This window comes from Centruroides sculpturatus, unplaced genomic scaffold (assembly GCF_000671375.1).
Source record: "Centruroides sculpturatus isolate CEXI.00-Female unplaced genomic scaffold, Cexi_2.0 scaffold477, whole genome shotgun sequence".
Lineage (NCBI taxonomy): Eukaryota > Metazoa > Arthropoda > Arachnida > Scorpiones > Buthidae > Centruroides > Centruroides sculpturatus.
Genome location: NW_019385213.1, coordinates 98,611 through 115,620, shown reverse-complemented (window position 1 = coordinate 115,620; position 17,010 = coordinate 98,611). Strand labels below are relative to the sequence as shown.

Sequence of the window (17,010 nt, the reverse complement as noted above, 5' to 3'; positions counted from 1 at the left end):
CTCCTAATATTATAGTAGGCTACAAGAAAAAATACTGTGAATAAGCTGATGTTGCTGAAAAAATATCGAAAGTAAACTGCTACTTTAATTTATAAAACCTGTATGGATAGGTATGTTTTATTTTTTAAAAATTTTACAAAACTTGTGTATTCCTTTTTATGTGTATGTTATATCCTTTTTAAATGTTTTAGTTGACTGAAGAGGGGCTTAAGAGCTCGAAACGTGTAATTTTTTCCACACGTATCAACTAAATAAAGATGAGAAAATCCGCCAAGTGTCTTAATTTATAGCACTATATTGTGTCAGAAGCATAAACAAGTATTTGTGTTTTTCAAATAAATTTTTGTTTGTCTCCTTTACAATAAACGAATTTATCTATTTCTAAGTATAAATTGAAATTGTCTGTAGAAGTAATTTTTTAAAATATTCTTTTCCGTGATAAAGTTTTAATACTTATTACTATAATCTAGATATGTTAATCCTTAAATATACAAGTATATTTAAGGATTGGGCTACAAGTAATCTATATATAATATATTAATACATGTGGCCCAAAACTCCAAGACCTCTTCCAATGTGGCCCAGAGAAACAAAAAGGTTGGACACCCCTGTATTAAATACAAAATAAATATCCGGAAACAAAAATTTTGTCTCATGTCGGCCATCCATTAAAGGTTTAGTTTTCCATGTTTTTTAAACTGTAAAACGTATTCCAGTATAATAAGCATTCATTATTTCAAGTTATTTCGGGGCATTTTTTTTTTTAAACTGAATATTTTCTGTTTTGATTACTTTAGTCAGTAGGAAACTTTTGTTTTTTTCCGTTAAGCACAATATCATTAATACTTCTGAAATATGCACGATCTGTTTTACAGTTTGAAATATATCATAACATATAAAAATGACTAATAGAAATATGGCACTTAAATAGGATATTCATACAATCATAAAAAAAAACTTTACATCAATTATACGGAATCACACAATCATCGGTAGTATAATAGGAATTTTATTTTATTTTAATTATTGTGTTGTGAAATTAAATTAATAATGTTGTTGATAAATACATTTTATTTCCAGCTTAAGCCAGTAAGTATTAGTAAACTTTTTTAAAAACTAACCCTCTTTCAATAAATCTACTTAATATACTCGTAAAACGAAGAAAAACAAAACACCTTTTTTTCGAGAAATAAATCTAATTGTAAAAAACAAACGTTTCCAGCCCAATTAATAGGCCATCTTCAGGTCGAAAACGAAAATGGAACGTAAGTGTTCCATGAATAGAACATAAAAATTTTAAATCAAAAAANATTTTTCATTTTTAAGTAATTTAATACGTCCTGCAAAATCCAAAATAATAATATTAATAATGCTGTGTAAAATATGTATTAAAAATTACTTTAGAATTATGCAGAGACTTTCAGAAACAGAAAAAATTTATTAAAGTTTGTTGGAAACTGTTAACAAATACAAATGCCTTTGAATTGAGTTTAAAATTTAAAGAAAAAAATGAACTTAGATCAAACTTCTAACTTAGAAAGTAATTTTCGTTTTTGAAATAAAACATAACACAATATACAGCGTGTCCAAGAAAGATCTTTATCATTCTAAACATTAATAACAAAAATACTAACAGGTGAGATGCAATGCAGTTTGCTGCAAAAGAATGAAGAAATCTAAGAGTTTTTGTATAGTACAGTACCTTCAACCACGGGTCAAATAATTCCCAGAAATTTTTCGGGGAGTGGTTCGTTCGGATATGTCGGGCCCCGTCCCTCACCACCCGGCCGCCCCATTGTGGGACTGGCCGAACCCATAATGGGCTTGCAAAAAGAGGCCCTCTTAGTGCCCACAGGGAGGAAAGAGTTAAAAAAAATAAAGTACCTTCAACCTTCAATGTACAGTACTTGAGCTCCGTTAGTAGCACGAACAATGTCGAGTCTGTACTCGATTTCCCTCCAAGTATTTTTAACATTTGCGGTGTAACAGTGAGGATTGCTAATTGTATCCTTACCTTTAAAACGGATATATCAGAAACAGGTGTTTGATAAACAGTGTCTTTAACATAACAAAAAAAAAAAAAAAAAGAAATCCAGTGGAATTATGTCGGGTGATCGCGGGGGTCAAGGTATGGGTCCTCCACGACCAATCAATCCATCTACCTCAGGCAATTGATACCAGAAAAAACTCTTAGATTTCTTCATTCTTTTGCAGCAAACTGCATTTCATTTCACCTGTTAGTATTTTTGTTATTGATGTTTAGAATGATAAAGATCTTTCTCGAACACGCTGTATTAATGTAAATTTTTATAATAAGATTTGAAAAAGCAAAGATGATCAATACTTCGATCACTCAATCTGGTTCTTATTTTAGTAATGAATTGTCCTGCTACCGAGACTGCCCTTTCCGATTCAATTGATGCGGGCGAAATCGTTTTTAATGCATTTAGAGAAGACAATGTTAAATAATTTTTCACATGTACCCTTGAAGATTTCTATTTCGTTTTCCAGATGCGTTGCAGTATTTCTTTTGTTGTCTAATATTATTGATTTGTCTACCTTGGCTGCTTTAATTGCGGCATCGAATTTATAGCCCGATAATTCGGCAGTTTGTTTAGCTTTAATAATCAGGTTTATGAAGAAAAAGTTCATACTTGCGTAGTTGATACTCGTTTGTATCTTTGTCCAATTTGCACAATCTGGCATAATGCAATTATTCATGCTACTGGGCATGGTTAAAAATTAAGACAGCATCAACGCAATTATTCAAGATAATGCCGCAGATCCCTTATCCCAACCCTCAAGTTTCATGGCACATTGGTTAGCATCTTCGATTATGAATTAGAAAGTTGTCAGTTCGAACGAGTTTGATGGGGATAGTTTTTTTTTTTCGTGTACGTTCTGAAAGGTTCGAAAACACATGTTAATTCACTATCATTTACATATTTCGACAATGCTCTCGCGCTATAAAACCGCGGGCTCTGAGGTTAAGGGGCAGTTTTTGTCTTGTACTGCAAGCTGCAGTGTTTGTATGCTCTATGGGTGGATAAACATCCCTTTGTGTTTACCAAAGACTTGTTACTACCGTTCATCTACACCGTTGGTGGAGATGCAGAGTACTTCTTTCATTTCCCTTTGTCATAGTGGAGAAATCATTCAGTCCTCACCAAATTCTACGTCTCCAAGGGCTACCACCAGAATATAGACTGTATTCTCCTCCTGGATGTACACTAAAAAGAACAATACGAGAAAACACCAGTAGTAACCCCTATCCCCGCTGTAATACAGCACTGTCAAAATCCAACTACGTTTGCTGGTGACGCTACCGAAGGCCCTGTAGAATGGTTGAAGGAATACGATAGAATAGCGATATTTAAGCACTGGGACGACTTGGCATGCCTCGCCAATGCTTGCTTCTTCCTGAACGGTATGGCTAGACAGTGGTATGAAAATAATGAAGAAAGTCTTGTTCGTGGCCAAAATTTGAAACTGAAATCCAAACGATATTTGGAGACAACCAGCAGCAATCCCGACAAGCAGAAGAACTTTTAAAATACAGAGCACAGAATCATGGAGAGAGTATGCAATCTTACATTCAGGATATATTAGGTCTATGCAACAAAGTAAATCTGCATATGAAGGAAGCAGGGGCGCCGCTAGCTGTTTGAACGCCCGTGTGCAATACCGATTATGCCGCCCCCTGTTTAACTACGATTACCTATGCTGAGCTTGCCAGAAAGGCTTTTTGCCGCCCCCCGGACGTGCCGCTCGCGTGCGGTGCACGCCTTGCACGCCCGCTTACGGCGGCCCTGGAAGGAAGCCGATAAGGTGTCTCATTTGATGAAAGGCGTTGCTGAAGATGTCTAACCAGGCCTTGCTCACCAATGGAATTACCAACACTTCCAAGTTCGTTAAATGGTGTTGCTACATCGAGGAAATGCGGCAAAAAAGAATTGGACAAAAGAAATTTGACTGTCTACGGAATGTCGTACCTGTGGCTTCCTTGGAAGAACAACCCGATATAGTATCCCTCATCCGTCAGATTGTAAGAAAGGAGGTTCAACTTATCTTGGGTCCCCAATTATAAGATGCTGATTCCCAAATCTCCTCACTCAATTTTATTGTTAGAGAAGAAGTTGAGACAATCCTGGCACCAATTTCCCAGTCTGTATCATCTTGGACGAAAACTCAGCCGAAATGTTGTACTACCTATGCTGTCGCTGCCCGACGACAACTCCCAGTTGCAGAACCACCAAGAGAAAAAACTGACTTATGGCGAACAGAAGATAATCGTTCAGTTTGTCTCCATTGCTGACATTCAGGACATGTTGTAAGTTATTGCCGAGAACGGAGGCAAACTTTTGGCGCTTATCGCACTAATAGAGAGATGCAAGCCGAGCAGCAGGCCCACCGACCTTTCACCGAAGACTACGTTCGCCAACCAGAGTCTCGAAGTTTCTTGCCATATGCAGGGAAAGAAAGAGGACATTCACCAATCTGCTGACATACTAAATCACCGTCACCATACCGACGTCTTAGTCGATCTCCCAGTTGCAGAGCAGAGGAAAACTAAGCAGTGCGATCTTCCTTGGAGGTAAGGCTGCTTGAGAAGAAAATCCTCCTTCAATGACTGTTGCCCGATGTCATGAAATTACGTAGACATTAATATAGTTCAGTGTTTTTCAACCTGTGGGTCGCGACCCTCAGAGGGTCGAAAAGCCTTACACGGGGGTCGCGGGTAAAAGAAAAAGACAGGTGTTTGTTGACTACACTACAACAGAAAAGAGTACAATTTCATTGAGAAGGCTGTGCCTGTTTATTTTACAGTACAATTGGTTTTTCGATCGATATTTAGGTCTCAACATAAAGAAAATTAAATACGTAGTTTTTAAGATCACTGATATAGTTTTAATATGTCCCTGGGGGTCGCCAGAATTTTTTAACTTGTAAAGGGGTCGAGGATTCAAGAAAGTTGAAAAACACTGGTATAGATAATCAACCTGTGCGTGTCCTTGTCGATTCTGGAGCGTCTTTTTCTGTAATTTCCAAAGCACATCGTTGGCAATTGCGGAAAACTATGTTTGCTGGTATAAAGGATGTCATACTAACGGTTGCGAACAGAAATTACGTACATCCAACCAGAAAATGTTTAGTTCGAATCAGTATAAATAGGCGGCACCAACCATTTGAGTTTGTAGTTTTGCAGCATTGCAGTTATAATGTTATCCTCTGTTGGGATTTCTTGGAAGCCTTTCAAGCCGTGATAGATTGTGGTCGTTCTGACCTTCTCTTGGAGGAAGACCCTCAGAAAGAAAAAAAAATGGAAAGGAGACAGAAAAGCCAGTTGAATTTGAAAAACTTATGCGCTTTAGAGGACTGTTTCCTCTCTTCACGCTCTTTAATGAGAATAGATGTTTCATGTCTAGCAGTTCACAGTTCTTTTGAAGCAGTAGCAGAATGCAGCAAACTCTTATTTCTAGAAAAAGGAGTCTCTATCCCCTCCTGTGTCATCTGACTGACGAAGGGCAAAGGAGCATTACGGGTCGCCAATGCTAATCTCGAACCTAAAACCATTCTAAAAGGCATGTGTATAGGTGTAGCAGAATGGTTACAGTAGAATATTCTAAACTTTATTAACGAATGTGCTCCACCAGTGCCTATAACAACTGTCTCCACTACGAACATGAAGACAGAAGTTCAGCATGAGTGGATTGTGTCTGCTTACTTGTGCCAGCACCAACAAATGAAACTTCAGGACGTTTTTCGTGACTTTTCAGGAAGCCTTTAAATCTGACAACAAGAGTGGGACTGTGAAAATTAACGTTAAAACCGTATTAACACCAGAGATCACCCATTGACAAGTCAAAACGCTTATACGCTTATACAGAGTCGCTGACTGAACCTCGAATTATCCAGGAGGAAGTTTAGAACATGCTAAGGGATAAATAACATAATTCAACCATCCGAGAGCCCATGATCATCACCAGTTGTTCTTGTGAGGAAGAAAGATGGAAGCTGGCGTTTTTGTCTTCTGAATAAAATCACTAAAAATGATGTTTACCCTTTGCCACGTATTGACGATACTCTAGAGTCTAGACTGCTTACGAGAAGCCAATTTCTTTTCCTCGATGGATCTTTATTCTGGTATTGGCAGATTGAGGTCGATGAAAGTGATCGGGAGAAAACCGCCTTCATTACACCAGAGGGGCTATATGAATGTAAAGTCATGCCGTTCGGTTTATGCAATGCGCCCGCTACTGTTGAAAGAATGATGGATAACTTGTTACACCATCTCAAGCGGATTATGTGCTTATGTTACCTAGACGATATAGTTGTGTTTTCTGAAACATTCGAAGATCATCTGTTGCGGTTGAAAGCCGCTTTACGCTACATACAGGATGCAGGTCTCCAACTGAATCCGAAGAAGAAGTGCACTTTTGGTGCCAAACAGATAAAAATACTTGGACACCTAATATCAAAATATGGGATACGACCTGACCCTGAAAAATTACGAGCACTCACCGATTTTCCGACTCCAAAAGATGTACATAATGTAAGAAGTTTCCGGGATCAATGCTCTTATTACCGCCTCTTTATTAAAATTTTTTGCTGTAAAGATAAGCCATTGCAGAAACTACTAAAAAGCGTGGGCAGATGAGCAGAACATTGCTGTTCACCTCATCTACGCGACAATATTACAGGTTCTGACAAGTAAAGAATTTTCAGAGTCCTGCCAGAAATAGGCTACACATTGATTATTCACAATCTGTGACATGCCTTAAACAAAAATTTAAAAAACTAATAAGTAGGCTTAAAAGTTAATAAATACAAATGTATTCTGACAGTTTATGAGTTAATTATACTTTCTGTTTTCAAAATTTCCTAAATATTAACACAAAATAAGAAAAAAGTGAATTTTAAGAAATTTGTGGCATTTCCTCGAGATGAAAAGAATTTCCCAGCTTAGAAAACAGCCGGGATTATCGGAATCCCGGAATCCCGTTAGAGAAACCCTAGAAATGACAAATCTGACTACTTGCAGAAGGTGTAGCTGTGAAAAGCTCTAGTGTCTTTTGGACAATAAGAAAAATAATAATTTTTAAATATTCTATTCAAAAGCATGGTAATGGAAAGAAAACCTTCCTATATCCCAGGTATGGCCAAACTTTTATCCCTTAGAGGCTACTTTTTTTGGTAAAATATAGTCTGCGGGCGACTATGAATATGGCAAACAATTTTAGGATTTTTATATGCTCATGCGTTAACATTCATTTGCATTGTTCATCGGGATAAATACAAACAGTATGAGTACGTTGCACAGACAGTCTATTATTGTAAGAATAAATTATCGAATTAAGATTTTTAAACATTAATTTAAGTGAAAGCAAATTGTTCAACTTTAGCTTCGCGGGCTATTTTCAAAACCTTTGCGGTCGACCGCGGTTTACGTGTTGCCCATCCCTGCTATATCCCTCACAATACCCGTGACTCCCGAGTAGCCGTTGAAAAACCGTCTCAAACATCAAAATGTTTTTTCTATTACACTTCATTATAGTTGGAATTATAAAACAATTGAAACGAGAAAAAATGGAATACCGAGAAAATTTTTAAAATATTTTGTGTATAATGTATAAATGTATATCTAGCAATTTAAACAAATTCAATCATACAGCTTTACTTTTGCATCATTTCTGAAATGATAGTATTATTTATAATATTGACAATACCTTCATGTTCAAAGTAATCATAAATGTCACTGGTTTATATGAAATTTTATAGTGTTGTACAGAAATATTATCTTTATAAAGTATTATTTTTTTAATTTTTTTGTTTAGTTTATGGAAATGGTAAGGAAAAATATTATAAACATTTCTCTATTTTTGCATGCATACTAAATTTTATTTAAAAACATTATTTTTAATTTAGATAACACAAGTGGTATGGATATTCTATCTTTAATTGTTATCTTAATATGAGATTTCATTAATTAAGTAATTTAGAAGCGATATGATTCTGACAATTTAAAAATAATGTAATTGTAATATAAAATTATTTTACAGTTCTTATTGTTCTAAATTGCAAAAAAAACATAAATAAAATATATTTTACAAACTATAACTTACTTGTTAGTGCTATCGTATCTTCGCCTCTGAAATTAGCATTCAAACTCAGAATCTTTTACGTTTCTATTATATCGTAATACCGTGTCATTGGTTTATATAAAATTTTATAGACTGTTGTACAGAAATATCATTTTTATAAAGTAATTTAAAAAAAATTATTAATTATCTCAATTAATCTCTCAAACAAATTGTGCTAATGTTTTTGAGATTTACGAATTAGCCTTTCGTTTTCTTGGTCTCTTATGTCAATATATTTATCGTTTTATGACGAGTGAAATTTATCCGTTGCGTTCAGTTTTTTTAAGTAATGCATAAACCTTCGAGGCGCGAGGCCCCTCGGACCGCGAGGCCGTAGGCGGTGGCCCACGTCGCCCACGCCTTACGCCGCCTCTGTGTGTGAATGTTAGACTGTGTGTGTGGCATGATTTTGTTCACCCTGTTTGAAGCCTAATAATTTCTGTAGTCAGAGTGGTTGGAATCGGAGTCAGATGGTTTAACACAGGAGTTAATTATTAAGCGTCAAAGTGAACTAAATCATGTCCCCATATACATTCTAACGTCTTAGGTGAGGACATCTTAACGGGTTTTACTGTACTATTATGAAATGGCAAAAAAACTTACTTTGAGGGTAGAGACGAGTTTTATTTTATTTTTATTTTTATTTTGAATGCTAATAACGAGTAAAATATTCATTAAGAGATATGACACATAACCACTTTTATGTCTTTACCCTGTCGACCTATAATTAAGAACCAAAATTTAATAGTATTAATGCCCTTTTATACGCAAGCTACCCAGTGCCACATTTCGTTTCTTAAACTTTACCCATTCTGAGATATTGTTTAATATCTCAAAACAGAAAATAAAGAAATTAAACAAATTAGACGCCAACACACACGCGCGCACGAATTTTTTCCCTTTATTGACTTTTTTGAGGGGTTCGGGACGTCTCCAAACGTGTAGATTTGCAAAAAAAAAAAAAACTTGGAGGGTCACATTTGACACGATTCCAATACTTTTCCGTTTTATATACATAACAAGTTGGTAAGTAAAAAGGAGTCGGAGTCGGCGTATTTTTTGACGACTCCGACTCTGGCTAAAACACCAAAACTCCACGACTCCGACTCCGACTCCACAGCCCTGATCACAAGTACTGTAGTTTTATTTTTTTATATCATAAAGTTTTATTAATTAATTAATTAAATTTGGGAAAGAAATAGAAAAAAAACTCTCTCCTATCGTTACGAAAAGAAAAGTCTAAATCATATTCCAAAGAACTTCAAAAGTTATTAAGTATCGAGGCAATGTAACTAAATATTAAATCAGGGGTGTCCAACCCGCGGCCCGCGGGCCGCATGCGGCCCAAGGCAAGTTCCAATGCGGCCCAATAAACGTGCAAACAAAACTAACAGATTCTTTTATTTTATTTATTTATTTCAATGGCACAAATTCAAAAAAGACGTTTCATAAAACCGTAAATCTTTATACATATTTTAATTTTGGGTGGAAATAAAATATTTTCAAATACTTGGAAATGTGTGAATGAGGAAGGTATATTAAATAAAGATGAAGTTGTGACTCAAAGGAGTATAGACTAAAATTTGGGGAAAGGGGACAAAGGCTAAAAGATAAAAAGCAGTGAGAAAGGTTAAATATACCTTCTGTTATGCAAATATTGACCATTAATTTTCCTACTTTCCTCACTTCTTTTTCTTGTATCCTTTCCTTGCTTTCGGTCTATAATCCTTTGAGTCCCAACTTCAGCTTTATTTAGTACTCTTTCCAGCGTTGCAAGATTTGGCTACTTTGCGCCAAATTTGGCTACCCTTTTATTTAGTTTGGCATAAAAAATATTATTTGACGCATTGGCTACTTTTTGGGCTACATATTATTTATAAATATATTAGGCGAATAAGAATGCACTTTAAAATGGTGTTTCGTCGTTTTTTATTAATTAGAGACCCAAATAAAACAAATATTTGTGTTTTTCAAATAAATTTTTGTTTGTCTCCTTTACAATAAACGAATTTATCTATTTCTAAGTATAAATTGAAATTGTCTGTAGAAGTAATTTTTTAAAATATTCTTTTCCGTGATAAAGTTTTAATACTTATTACTATAATCTAGATATGTTAATCCTTAAATATACAAGTATATTTAAGGATTGGGCTACAAGTAATCTATATATAATATATTAATACATGTGGCCCAAAACTCCAAGACCTCTTCCAATGTGGCCCAGAGAAACAAAAAGGTTGGACACCCCTGTATTAAATACAAAATAAATATCCGGAAACAAAAATTTTGTCTCATGTCGGCCATCCATTAAAGGTTTAGTTTTCCATGTTTTTTAAACTGTAAAACGTATTCCAGTATAATAAGCATTCATTATTTCAAGTTATTTCGGGGCATTTTTTTTTTTAAACTGAATATTTTCTGTTTTGATTACTTTAGTCAGTAGGAAACTTTTGTTTTTTTCCGTTAAGCACAATATCATTAATACTTCTGAAATATGCACGATCTGTTTTACAGTTTGAAATATATCATAACATATAAAAATGACTAATAGAAATATGGCACTTAAATAGGATATTCATACAATCATAAAAAAAAACTTTACATCAATTATACGGAATCACACAATCATCGGTAGTATAATAGGAATTTTATTTTATTTTAATTATTGTGTTGTGAAATTAAATTAATAATGTTGTTGATAAATACATTTTATTTCCAGCTTAAGCCAGTAAGTATTAGTAAACTTTTTTAAAAACTAACCCTCTTTCAATAAATCTACTTAATATACTCGTAAAACGAAGAAAAACAAAACACCTTTTTTTCGAGAAATAAATCTAATTGTAAAAAACAAACGTTTTCAGCCCAATTAATAGGCCATCTTCAGGTCGAAAACGAAAATGGAACGTAAGTGTTCCATGAATAGAACATAAAAATTTTAAATCAAAAAATTTTTACAAGAGAAAAATAACGGAAGAATATATAAAAATTAAAATAAAACAAATAATAAAACAAAAAATAATATAAATCTTCAATGTACTAATTCTGGTCCAAGTTTCTAGAAAATTTCTTAACCAAGTACTTCCATACCGAAGGCAGGCTCTCGGCATCCCTCGCATTTAAACAGCCTTTTCCTATCCTACTTTTGTATATTTCAATCTTCTCCGCCGTCATTGCTAAAGTTGGGGAAGAAAGTGGTTTGATGTTTGTTGCCTCATCCCATTTTACCTCAAAGCCTTGTGCTTGCTCCATTTGAGACAAAATCGTTGAATTAGACGCTTTTCTTATGGTATATGTATGTTCTTTGAGCCTTACTCCCAAGATTTTGGTGGTGACGCCGTTATAATCTTTTTAACATCCAGTTGTAAGTTCTCATAAGGAATCTTATATACCCCTACTTTCTCCTCCGCTTTGATACTATCCTTATCATTTCTCAAGATCTTATACAAGTTAGGGGCACTTCTTAAAACCATTCTTGATTCCTTTCGACTATCAATTTCTTTCATAACACGATTCATACTACTATTATAAGTAAATTTCGTGAGCCTAGTAGGAACATTACTTAAGGTTCTTTTTACTATGCCCCTTTCATACTTCTTGAGCATTCCTGCAATTACGCTTTTTCTGTGACCCAGTGTCCGAGCCACCTGCAATACTCTATCAATCTCCTTCGCCCTGTCACCGACTCGGTCACAATATAAATAAGCTCTCCTTATTAACGCTCGGAAGGCTGCCATCTTATACCGATATGGATCCATGGACTGTGAGGGTATATACAATGGGGTGTGTGTAGGTTTAATATAAATGCTTGTGGACAAATGCCCTTTCATAAACCGGATATTAATGTCCAAGAAGTGCACATTCAAGGAACTCTTTTGTTCTAATTTCAATTTAAGTCCATCATTGTTATCATTGATTCTACTAATAAATTCATGTTTAAATGCGAGGGATGCTTAGAGCCTGCCTTCGGCATGGAAGTACTTGGTTAAGAAATTTTCTAGAAACTTGGACCAGAATTAGTACATTGAAGATTTATATTATTTTTTGTTTTATTATTTGTTTTATTTTAATTTTTTATATATTCTTCCGTTATTTTTCTCTTGTAAAATTTTTTTTGATTTAAAATTTTTATGTTCTATTCATGGAACATTTACGTTCCATTTTCGTTTTCGACCTGAAGATGGCCTATTAATTGGGCTGGAAACGTTTGTTTTTTTTACAATTAGATTTATTTTTCGGCAAAAAAAAGGTGTTTTGTTTCTCTATTTATTTGCTGAGCGCTTTTGATATTGCTACTCGTAAAACGTTAAATTTTTTCCTAAAATAGTAAATTTTTAATTTAATATTAGAATATTATTAATAATTATAAGTACGAATATGAGTGCGTTGGATGTAGAAATACTCAGAATTTGAAATCAAACGAATAAAAATATAGTAAACGTCCATTTTTATGACTAATTTATTTTCTGAAAATACGTTGTTAAACGATACCGTCGTTAATCGAGTTTTGTCTTTCCTAGCGTCAGAGCTGTAATCGAAGTATTTACTTGGAAATAAATCGCTTTGAGCTATAACCTGGAAATAGTTAACAAAGAGTATTTCTACATATAAGTTTTTCCTAGGGGTATAGTTAATATTATTTTTATTGTGTTTGTCCTATAAGTGGGATCAATTCAAAATAGTATTTAAGGAGGAATAAAAGAAGCAAAATGCCTTCACTTAGCCAAACAAATAAAATAAAATATGTTTTCTTTATGGGAAACCTAATCTTAATGACTTTCAGGATTCAGTGGCAACAATAGGCGTTCACGCAATCAAATATCGCACTGCGTTTCTATTATATCGCAATATTGTTTATATAAAATTTTATAGACTGTTGTACAGAAATATTATCTTTATAAAGTATTTTTTTTTAATTTTTTTGTTTATGCTTGGGAAGCGGTAAAGAAAAATATTATATACATTTCTGTATTTTTGCATATATACTAAATTTCATTTAAAAACATTATTTTTAATTTAGGTGATGCAAGAGGTAGCCTATATAGGCTATATTTTATCTTTAATTGTTATCTTAATATGAGATTTCATTGATTAACAAACGTAGTAGCGATATGATTCTGACAATTTAAAAATAATGTAATTGTAATATAAAATTATTTTACAGTTCTTATTGTTCTAAATTGCAATCAAAAAAAAAAAATTAAAATATATTTAACAGTCAAACTAAAACTTAGTGCTATCGTTTCTTCGCCTCTGAAATTAGCATTCAAACTCAATTCTTTTACGTTTCTATTATATCCCAATACCGTGTCATTGGTTTATATAAAATTTTATAGACTGTTGTATAGAAATATCATTTTTAAGTAATTTAATGGAAGTAATTTAAAAGAAAATTTTTTTCTATACGTAATAGATATGTATTATATCAATGGTGCGATTTTCTTTATATTGCTTTAAAAATCATTTCTTTAAATATTTTTCGAAAAATTAATGAAACTCCAAAGATTAAATCTCAAGAAGTTAACCGATGATTTTTGTCTGTACCGCATGTCATCAGAGATAAAAACTTCTGAGTGTTATCTTTGTTATTCTTTATTTAATAAGCATTTCGGGTGCAAGATTTATGTGTAACTTGCACCCCTCATCAAGTGTTACATTTTTATAAATTGGTATAAATACGATTATTACAGCGATAATTACGGTAAAATTACCATTTTTACAAATTACAAGTATTATTACAACTTCCATTATTTGCATATACAGTATTTACACAATAGTGAACTAACCTGCTTTCTGTTTAGACATACAGCTACGCGGTGTTGGTGTTGTATCCCTGAAGGCATTTCTAACTGTCTTTCTTTCTTTCTGTTTTCCTGCTGTTCTTTAGCCCTTCCCATTTCCTCTCATATGTTGTCAACCTCCATGCCATCATTTAGGTTTATGGTTTTGTTTTTTTATAACAATTGCGAAGTGTTCTTTGAATTTCCGTAGATAACTGTCTTTTTCTCTGTGGGTTAATGGAGTTTAAAATGGATGAATGAAGAAATCACAAAATTATATAAACAAAAAAAGGTAACACCGGCTCAGAAAAAAACAAATTCTCAACTATAACGACATCAGAAAATCACAACTTAAAATACGACTAAAAACACACAAAGCAGGGGATATATGCAAAATTACTAGTAGATTTTATCTATTAATGGTTTGCACAATAGTATCTAATTTAGAACTATTTATAAAGAAAAACTTAAAATAGTCCCATATTCAGACTACTCAATAAAAAACACCGACGAATTAGAAAGAAAACTGATGGGTGTAAAAATGAAACTAACATATAGGGTACTTAGTTTAGACATAATTTCTATGTACCCATCAATATGATGGGAATTAATTGAAGAAAGTCTACGCAATCTAGACATACATAGCTGGCTACTGGAGTTAATAAAATAGTTTTAAAAATAATTACTTCCATATGGATGAAAATATATATAGACAGAAAAATGGTATTAGTATGGGAACAAGAATAGGACCAAAACTTGCAGAAATATGCATGAAAGAAATATATGAAAAAATAGCAAACCTAAATGGAATAGTATTTATGGCTAGATATGTGGATGATATCATAATAATATACGACAAAAAATGACTAATGAAAATATACTACACAACTACGCAAACACGCTAAGCAATAATCTTAAGTTTGAAAATGAAATTAATTATCTAGACATAACTCTATACCGGGAAAAAAACATTTTCAATATAAAACCTTACAAAAAAAGCAGCAATGTAGATAAAATTCTTAATTATAAATCGTATAGTCCTATAACAATAAAAAGAAATAATTTTATAACAACACTTTCAAAGATATGGAACAGAACATCTAAGGCAGAAGGAAGAGAAGAACAAAAAAAAAAAAAATAAGTTAATAAATACCTTTATCTTGAACGACTACCCAAACAGATTACTAAAAATGTGGACAACTGCATATATAAAAAACATATTCAATGTTAAATATAAAAATGAGAATACTACATATACGTCATTCCCCTATATTAAAGGAACATTTGAAAAGTATAGAAACGTTTTCAGAAAACATGGTGTTATATTAGCAGCCAAACTAAAAAGTAAAATAAAAACATCATCAATATCATTTAAATTAAAATAACGAAATACTAAACAAAGCAGGAGTGGTATATGAGGTAAAATGTACATGTAAAAAAACCAGCAATATACATTGGAGAAACAAGAAGGCAACTAAGAACCAGAATAAAAGAACATGAAGCAACAATTAGATTTAATTATAATCAATCACCATGTATGTCTAAACAAAAAACAGGTTAGTTCACTATTGTGTAAATACTGTATGTGCAAATAATGGAAATTGTAATAATACTTGTAATTTGTAAAAATGGTAATTTTACCGTAATAATCACTGTAATAATCGTATTTATACAAATTTATAAAAATGTAACATCTGATGAGGGGTGCAAGTTAAACAAAAATCTTGCACCCGAAATGCTTATTAAATAAAGAATAACGAAGATAACACTCAGAAGTTTTTGTCTCTGATGACATGAGGTACAGACAAAAAAACATCGGTTAACTTCTTGAGATTTAACCTGTGAAGTCTCATCAAATTTTTGAAAAAATATTTAAAGAATTGCGTTTTAAAACATTACAAATTTTTTTTTGTTAGTTCCAGAATAAGGTAAGCATAAATTTTATATACTTCTTTGTATTTTTGCATATATACTAAANCCCTGATCACAAGTACTGTAGTTTTATTTTTTTATATCATAAAGTTTTATTAATTAATTAATTAAATTTGGGAAAGAAATAGAAAAAAAACTCTCTCCTATCGTTACGAAAAGAAAAGTCTAAATCATATTCCAAAGAACTTCAAAAGTTATTAAGTATCGAGGCAATGTAACTAAATATTAAATCAGGGGTGTCCAACCCGCGGCCCGCGGGCCGCATGCGGCCCAAGGCAAGTTCCAATGCGGCCCAATAAACGTGCAAACAAAACTAACAGATTCTTTTATTTTATTTATTTATTTCAATGGCACAAATTCAAAAAAGACGTTTCATAAAACCGTAAATCTTTATACATATTTTAATTTTGGGTGGAAATAAAATATTTTCAAATACTTGGAAATGTGTGAATGAGGAAGGTATATTAAATAAAGATGAAGTTGTGACTCAAAGGAGTATAGACTAAAATTTGGGGAAAGGGGACAAAGGCTAAAAGATAAAAAGCAGTGAGAAAGGTTAAATATACCTTCTGTTATGCAAATATTGACCATTAATTTTCCTACTTTCCTCACTTCTTTTTCTTGTATCCTTTCCTTGCTTTCGGTCTATAATCCTTTGAGTCCCAACTTCAGCTTTATTTAGTACTCTTTCCAGCGTTGCAAGATTTGGCTACTTTGCGCCAAATTTGGCTACCCTTTTATTTAGTTTGGCATAAAAAATATTATTTGACGCATTGGCTACTTTTTGGGCTACATATTATTTATAAATATATTAGGCGAATAAGAATGCACTTTAAAATGGTGTTTCGTCGTTTTTTATTAATTAGAGACCCAAATAAAACAAATATTTGTGTTTTTCAAATAAATTTTTGTTTGTCTCCTTTACAATAAACGAATTTATCTATTTCTAAGTATAAATTGAAATTGTCTGTAGAAGTAATTTTTTAAAATATTCTTTTCCGTGATAAAGTTTTAATACTTATTACTATAATCTAGATATGTTAATCCTTAAATATACAAGTATATTTAAGGATTGGGCTACAAGTAATCTATATATAATATATTAATACATGTGGCCCAAAACTCCAAGACCTCTTCCAATGTGGCCCAGAGAAACAAAA

At 32.9% G+C, this 17,010-nt stretch overlaps 1 pseudogene; it reads left to right on the top strand.

The window, feature by feature from the left end:
* Positions 1-2,103: 2,103 nt before the first annotated feature.
* On the top strand, positions 2,104-4,087 carry LOC111636224 (annotated as a pseudogene).
* Positions 4,088-17,010: the final 12,923 nt, after the last annotated feature.